The sequence below is a fragment of the Cololabis saira genome, chromosome 1 (genome assembly GCF_033807715.1).
Source record: "Cololabis saira isolate AMF1-May2022 chromosome 1, fColSai1.1, whole genome shotgun sequence".
In the NCBI taxonomy this organism is placed as follows: Eukaryota; Metazoa; Chordata; class Actinopteri; order Beloniformes; family Belonidae; genus Cololabis; species Cololabis saira.
The window spans coordinates 24,013,294-24,022,164 of NC_084587.1; positions in this window are offsets into that span (position 1 = coordinate 24,013,294).

Genomic DNA, 8,871 nt, shown 5'->3' on the forward strand with positions numbered 1-8,871 from the left:
CTGGGCTGTCTGCTCTAGACTCGTGGCCTACTTTCAATGTAGGCAATGTTCTCTTCATCAAATGGAAAGGCATGGTGGGAGTCGATGTGACAGTTACAGCCTCTGCACACCAAAGTGGCATCACAACAAAATTTCTAGGTCTGTGGCTGGTAACTACTCCCGATAAAGACTAAGTGACTCATTCATAGGAACAAGTTGACCGAGGAGAGTAGCAACTATTTAAAGAATGGAAACAGACTTTTATATTGTGCCATGGCAGCAGACCTGGTGTGACCTAATTGTGCATGTAAACTGACAAGTCTCTTGAGCAATTTATCAAAATGTTATTTATTTATTAGGGGTTTGAATGTAAACCAATGCACTGAACAAACAATCATGGATGAGACTGTGTGAAAAGTATTTCTGAATTTACACTAATTGGCCCATTACCATCCACAGAGCTTTAAAATATTCTTTAAAAGCATCAATTAATCCAATAAATGATTGTTTCCATAAACATCTAAGCAGCTGAATAAATGCATCACCAATAAATCCTTTTGTGACACTTAATGCATGATTTAAACCACATAAAACAAGTTTTTTTATTTAACTTAAAAAGTCCTACTGATAGGTAAAAATCTTTTAATCCCTTGCAACAAAGCTGTAATAAAAGTTAGAAAGCTTTAATTTTTCTAAATGTAGTTAAAATGTGGCGAAAGGTGGCGAAGAGCATCTCTGAATGCAAAACACAGGATCCTGCAGCGTGGAAGTGAGAGGGGCAGGGTAACGGCCCGGGCAGGCAGGGGAGAGATTCTTCCGTCAAGACTCCTCTCCCTGGCCCTGCCCCTTCTCAACCTTTCCCCGACCCTGCACCCCAACCTGGGACTTGCTGATTGGGCTGGAGCTTCGGGAGCTGCGTGCTGGCCTGCGGTCCCCACCCCGGGTCATCCCGTTGCTGCTTCCACCTGCCTGCTGTTCTGTTGCCGTCTGGCCCTCGGCAGGAGGGTCCCCCCTTATGAGCCTGGTCCTGCTCAAGGTTTCTTCCCTCCTAAAGTGGAGTTTTTCCATGCCACTGTTTGGCTTAAGGTTTTTCTCCCACTAGGGGAGTTTTTACCTGCAATTGTTTATGTAATAATTGCTCGGGGGTCATGTTCTGGGTATGGGTCTCTGGAAAGCGTCTCGAGACAACTTTTGTTGTATTAGACGCTATATAAATAACATTGAATTGAATTGAATTGAACTCAAGGCAGCACGGTGGCTTAGTGGTTAGCACTGTTGGCTCACAGCAAGAAGGTCCCCGATTCGACTCCCAGGCCCAGCAGGGTCTTTCTGTGTGGAGTTGCATGTTCTCCCCGTGCTTGCGTGGGTTTCCTCCGGGTACTCCGGTTTCCTCCCACAGTCCAAAAACATGCATGATAGGTAAATTGATCATTCTAAATTGCCCATAGATGTGAGTGTGAGTGTGTCTGGTTGTTTGTCTGTATATGTGGCCCTGCGATGGACTGGCAACCTGTCCAGGGTGGAACCCCTGCCTCTCGCCTGAAAATAGCTGGGATAGGCTCCAGCAGACCCCTGTGACCCTGCAAAGGATAAAGCGGGTATAGATAATGGATGGATGAATTGAATTGAATTAAAACCACAAGTAAAAAGTTGAAAACTGGATAACGATCCGATTTATCTAGTATTCAGTGTAACAGAAGAATCCTACAAACAATGCCTGCTGTTCATTTATGGAGAACAACTGTTCTGTTAAGTCATTGATCCATCCATACCTCCTTTTCTGTTTGGGGTAAGGGGGCCTGCTGAATCCCTCCCAGCTTTCATCTTGCAAAAGCCAGCGATACTGAACAGGTCTCCAGTCCATCACAGGATCACGTATACATATGAACAACCACACACAGTCATACTAAATAGAATTATGATCAATTTAACGTGCATGTTTTGGACAGTGGGAGGAAAGCAGAGGAAATCCAAGCAAGCACACATAGAACAAGGAAACTTCTCACAGGAAGGAACCTTTTAGCCGCGAGGCAGCACTGCTATCAAGCCACCAGTGCAATTTCTTTAAGAAGGAATATGTGTTCAAAAACGTAGGGCAGACATAAATTAAAATGTCAAGTATTACCTGGGGAAGCAAAATGAATTAAAAATAACCATCTTTCTGAAGAATCTCAGTTTGTATTACTCATTTGTACGAGACAATTTTAATATCCTTGACTGTAATCCCAGTGTCAAAAGTTTAGTTTGTTCCAACTGGGTCATATGATTCAAGAAACCAAGCTTGTTGTTGAGAACTGCTGAATTGAACCCTGTATTAAGTCATAATACACTACCATACAACGTAACACACACAAGCTTTATCTATTTATATTTTATTGTTCTTATTTATTTTAGTACTGAGTGGAGTTTCACTAAACGCAATTGTATGTATATACAGTTACAATAAAGTTCTTATTTTATTTGATTATCTGATTAATAGCTAAGATCATGTCGTAAAGACATGATATTTCCAAATCATCCCAGCACAGACTGCAGGCCTACTTCCTAAAGAGTCCATGAGCAGAATTTCTCTCTTGTTCAACCGAATTCCAGGTTCATTCAGGTGATAGACATCCTCTATATACCTTTAAAACTTTTGTTATTGATCAAGTTTACTGTTCGGAGCTGGCTCAGGTGACCCTGAACTCACCCCAGTTGCTCTCCCTAAACCCAGAAGACTATTTTACTGAGTCTGGAGGTCTCTTTTTCTTAAAAGAGACTTCTTTCTCTCTACTCTTGCCTACCTTCTTGTGAATGCTTAGGGCAGTGGCCTGAAACACATTCTATATTTGATATAGTCCATTGGTTTCAAGACAGTTTGTTATGAAATGACATCATGTACCTGCATGTACTTTTACTTATTTGGAATCACTTGCTCCGAATGGATTTTACATAAAAGACTGAAGTTCTGCTATGACCAGATTTTACAGCAAACTACCATTTAGCAATTGATCCATCATCAACAACAAGCTGACAAAGAGTACAAAATCTCAAACTACATTTGCATTTTAAAGCCCAATGAGAGCTGTTTCCCTGCCAGATATGGATCAAAATCTGACCAACTAATGAACCAAGCAGAGAAGCAGTGAAGGAGGAGCCTGACTAGTCTCAACTGGTGCCAGTGTGCAGCTCGTATTGAACGGATGAGTATCTTTGTCTCGGCAGGGGTGTAGCACCAAATTCTGGGCCCTGTACACTCTCAATGTCAGTGGGCCCCTATACATGCCCGCGAGGCGCGTGAGAGAAAAAAAAATTCTCAGATTGAGAAGAATAGCTAATTGTTTTTCTATGTTCTCACCACCCAGACCTATCTCTTTCTCTCTCCATCCATCTATCTGTGGCAAAAAGCACAATCACAATCATTTTTGATTGATAGTGAGATCACAGTTATTTAACATGATTATTCATTGGCTTTGGTAACATCGTTGAATTTATTGAACATTGACAATAGCTTTTAAGCACAGCACTGCACCGCAATGCTAAGGCTTTTTACCAGACAAAAATAATAAATTGCGTTATTGCTCAAATAATATATTACTAGTGTGCACTTGAGCCTACAGTGATATTGGTATGTTGTTTACATGTTGATATATGCAGCAGCAATATTGTTAGATGGATCATTCATTAAATCTCAGCACGGAGTTTCATTTTATTTTCTGTAATGCAAAAATGTCATACATTCTGGATTCATTAAAAATCCACTGAAATATTGCAAGCCTTTCATTATTTTAATATTGCTGATCATGGCTTACAGCTTAAGAAAACTCAAATATCCTATCTCAAAAAATTAGAATATTCTGGGAATCTTAATCTTAAACTGTAAACCATAATTAGCAATATTAAAATAATAAAAGGCTTGCAATATTTCAGTTGATTTGTAAGGAATCCAGAATGTATGACATTTTTGTTTTTTTTAAATTACATTACAGAAAATAAAGGACTTTATCACAATATTCAAATTTTCTGAGACAGTCCTGTAAACTTGTTGGCGTGGTTGTGCTTGAACCACTTCCGAATATCCATCGTTACTTTGTGTTAACGGAGCAGCAGAGTCAGAGCAGCGTCTTGCAGATCAGTGACGTACACCAGCTGATTTATGGTTCCGCGTTGCACCAACGCAGAGCTTACGACGTAGTATACGCGGGGACGCGAACGTACGGTGCGCGTCGCCGCGTAACCAACGCCGTAGGCTACGCCGTCGATTTACCGCGGAACCATAAATCAGGCTTAACAAGAGCGCATTTGTCTTTTCAACTGAGCATGCAAACACATAAACGGAGGGTGCAATGCTTATGCACACTCGTAGAACCGGGCCTGTATAAGCAGCAGCTGTGTGGAGTGGACTTTGTTAACTTTAATTGGACTCATGACAAGCTAACTTGGTTCACCTTTGGGAAAGAAAGCAGTCAGCAGCTGCCTCCCCTCGTTTTGCCGTCTTTCTTTTTGTTTCCTCTCTTTCTTTTTCTGATAGCCCGATTTATGTTTTTTTGGGCAGCATGATCTCCTGCACACAGGTGTCTGATCCATGGTCTGATCTGGGCGCACTGTCTGACCTGTTGCCGGTCGCTGTTGGGCGGACTAAACCATTTTGCCTCTCCCAGAGGGGGGCCCCCAGAATGTCTAATATGTTGGGAGAACTGTGACATTAAGTTAATTCTCTCATTTGATGTTATCAATATATTTGAAATTAATTATGACACCAATAATTGGAGGGCCCAATTCATTCGAAATAAAAACATCACAAAAAAAAAAAAAAAAAAAAATCCGGATTTTCATGGGCCCCTCTCTCTACTCGGGCCCTGGGTAGTCAGGTCCACTTTTCCCCCCACTACCACGCCCATGGTCTCGGTATATGTTATTTTATTTAATAAACTTAGGTTTATTGCTTCCCCATTAACTGCGTCATTTTGCAAATTTCATATTTAAAATAAAAACTCCTTTCACTGTTCATCGCCTGTCACCCACCCATTCATCGTTCCACCCATTACCTTTCACTTATCTGGCTTTGAGTCCCTCCCAGACAATTAAAGTAATGTTCAGGAAACATGGATCCTATTTATTAACTAGTAATAATGGAAGCAACAGAGGAAATAATACATGCCTTAGATCAATGAAAACACATCGTTGGCTAACACATTTATAGATTTCAGGAAATCATTTGATACAATAGATCACTCAATACTCAATTTGCGAAAATGTTAGAATATACAATATGTCTGGCCTGGGTTCCCAGAGGTTGGTATTGGGCCCTAAATTACTTAACATATATATAAAAGACATATTTCAAGTCTCTAAATTATCGAATTTAATATTATGCTGATAATAAAAATATATTTTATTCTGTAAATTGCTATAGTGAACTTATTAATACAAAATGTAAAAGTTAGATGGTAGTAATATATTATCAATAAATATAGACAAAACTATAGTAATAATATGTGGCAATCATAAGAATAAAGATGATAAGCATATAAAAATAGATAATGAAATTATTGAAAATGTAAAAGATTTTTATATGCTTAACCCTGGGTGTGATACTAAACAATAAAATCAGTCGGAAGCTCCAAATCAGACACATACAAGGTGGCAATAAAAAGAATTAAGCAGCTCCTGGACAACAAATCACTCCATATTCTTTACTGTTCTTTAGTGCTTAACAAAATGTATAGAGGTCTGGGGCAACCATTATAAAAATACACTAAACTCACTGTTAATATTACAAAAGAGGACCATCCAGATCATACATAAAATCGGCTCTGTTGAACATAGGAAATCTCTGTTTCTGATATCTAATTTACTGAAATTTCTGAACCTGGTTAATTATCACACATAATGTATACATTTAGCAAGGAGTTACTGCCTCTAAACATCCAAAACCTTTCCAGCCAGAGAAATGGGCATATTATCTATGGGAACACCAAATTTAAAATGCACCTGGTAAGAACCACTAGGAAGAGTTTTTGTGGGTCCAACTGTGCAATGAGTTGAACTGAAGGAGTCTCATATCAGAAAATGGCTGAACACAGTAATGAAACAATGAGGGGTACTAATCATCATAGGGTGTAGACTTGGTATTAATATAACTATTATTATTATTGTTGTTGTTATCGACTATGTGTGTTCATACATACAGTACATATGCTGTCATCCATCCCTGAGCTTGAGTGTCCCTTACTTGTCCTGGGAGATTTTAACATCCATCTAGGTACGCTCAGCTCAGCGCTTATGCTTATGTCTCTGAACCTATCACAAATCCCCACTCCTACTCACATAGCTGGCAAAGATCTTGATCTTTTTCTGGCTGGGAGTTGCTCTACCAGCACCCTCACAGTTACCCCTCTATATCTTTCGGTTCACTATTTTATTCAGTTCAACGTGAGGCCCATTGAGCAGCCTCATTCACCCATGGTCTTCTTCCATCGCAATTTCGACAAACTATCTCCCACCCACTTTTCTTCCCTAGTCTGCTCCAATCTCCCCACTCTCAGCTTATTTTTTTTTCTCTAGAGGTAAACAAAGCTACCAACTCCCTTCTGGCTAAAGGGAGATCATCCCTTGATAGTCTGTGCCCTCTGTCCACCAGACCTGCTCGGTCTGTCCAGTCACGTCTGTGGCTAAATGATATTTTGAGAAAACCGTGTACTGATTTCAGAGCAGCAGGGCAAAAATTGCACAAGTTTAATGAGATCTTGAAAGCTACCTGTCTTTACTTGCCTCTTTCTCTTCCAGCATCACAGCTCCAAAGAGGTCATTTTACAACAAGATCTGCCACTGATATGCGCAGTCCCTACTCCACCTTCAAAACTCTGTTTAACCAACCTTCCCCTCCTCCGCCTTCTGCTACTTTCCTCACAGCTGACCTCATTCTTCATAAAGGAAGTTGCAGCTATCAGTGATTAATTTTCTGAGAAACCCATGAGTCTAATGAGCAGCTGTCCTTCTGCATGCTCTCAGCCTCTTTTCTCACTTCATTTCTACATTTACCCCTCTCACCGAGTGTGAAGTATCCAAACTCCTAACAGATAGCCACGTGGTGAGCACGTTTGTCATTCAGCCGCCTGCTCGACCCCACCCCAACCACCTTCCTCCAAACAATAGCTGCTGCCATCATCCCAGCAATCACACACATGATCAACTCCTCCCTCCCCATCGGTACATTTCCATCTGCATTCAAAGTGCCAAAGTGGCTCAGGTAACACCACTTCTGAAGAAACCCTCTCTCAACCACACTCAAAGGGGGAAACTGTCACCCCATCTACCTTCTCGGAAGTTGGAAAAGAAGCAGATCACTGAGTTTCTGTCAAAGAACCTCCTCCTTGACCCATACCAATCTGGTTTTACTCCACAAAAACTGCTCTTGTATCTGTGACAGAGGCACTCAAAACAGCTGCTTAATTTTAATTTCTCCTTTTGCCTGATTTATCAGCTGCTTGAGCATACACACTCACATGGTTTTGCATACCACTGCTATGTGGATGATACCCAACTCTATCTGTGATTCCCCCCTGATGAGCCCTCAATATCCGAAATCAAACTCTCAGACATTTCAGTATGAATAAATGGACTATCATCTCAAACTTAATACTACTAAATTTGAGCTCCTGGTTTTCTCAGCAAAACAATCCAGTGATCACACTATTGACATTAAAATCAACACCTTGTCCGCTTCTTCTACCAAGTAGAAGCAGTAATGATTGATGATCAGTTGACTTTCTCTGGTCATGTAGCCTCAGTCTCTCTGTCATGCACCTTTGCCTTATATAACATTTAAAAAAAATCTGTCCTTTTCTAACCCAGCATGCCACACAGATGCTGGTACAAGCGATGGTGACCTGATTTTCAACCAATCAAAGGAGGCCCACGTTACTCCGTTGCTCATCACTTACCCTAAACCCCGAGCTCCACTGGTTTCCTGTAGCTGTCTGCATTAAGTTCAAGTCACTTCTGCTGACCTACAGAGTGCAACTGGAACTGCTCCTTCTTACTTGTACAATCTGGTAAAACCCCATGTCACTTCACAAGCATCGTCTGGCAAAACCGGCTCTACAGCCATGCCAATCCAGACTTTTCCCCTACTTTGGATGAAACCATCTGTAAAACGATGGATGTATGTATATGTATATATATATATATATATATATATATATATATATATATATATATATATATATATATATATATATATATATATATATATATATATTGTTATATATTGTTATATATTGTTATATTGTTATATTACTGTCATTAGCATAACTGCTATCACTGCATAGGTTAATTCAACATAGTACTGCCTATTGATACATGGGTATGCCAGATTAATATGATAATGATAATATTAACATGTATGACAGTAATTACATTATATGTCCTAGTTTTACTATTATTTTTATAGTATTATTATTATTATTACTTAGAAACTTTTGTTACTACTACAGTTACTGTTTTATGTTGGTACTCTTGAACTTATTACCATTATTTAATTACTCCATAGACCATATAGGCTATCTAGTAAGCATATTGTGATGTGTGTATATAAAGATATGGCAAAGGGAGGGGTTTAAAAAGCATAGGCTCCTTCCCACTCCTTTCAAACAAGGACATTGTCTTTCTTTTGCATTTTCCTTGATTTTGTTCCCTGTTTTAGTTTATAAATAAACTTTCAAACTATTTATCCTCCACCTCCTCCAGGAAAATGCTGAGGTATTTCCAGGCCAACAGAACACCACCTCAAATGCTCCTCTTAATGTGGATGAGGAAGATGAGGAACTTGATTGCAAACAGAAGAGCCCATGAACAACCAAAGAAAAAACCATTTGCTGTTTTTGAGAACGTTGAGGCTTTCAAAACACC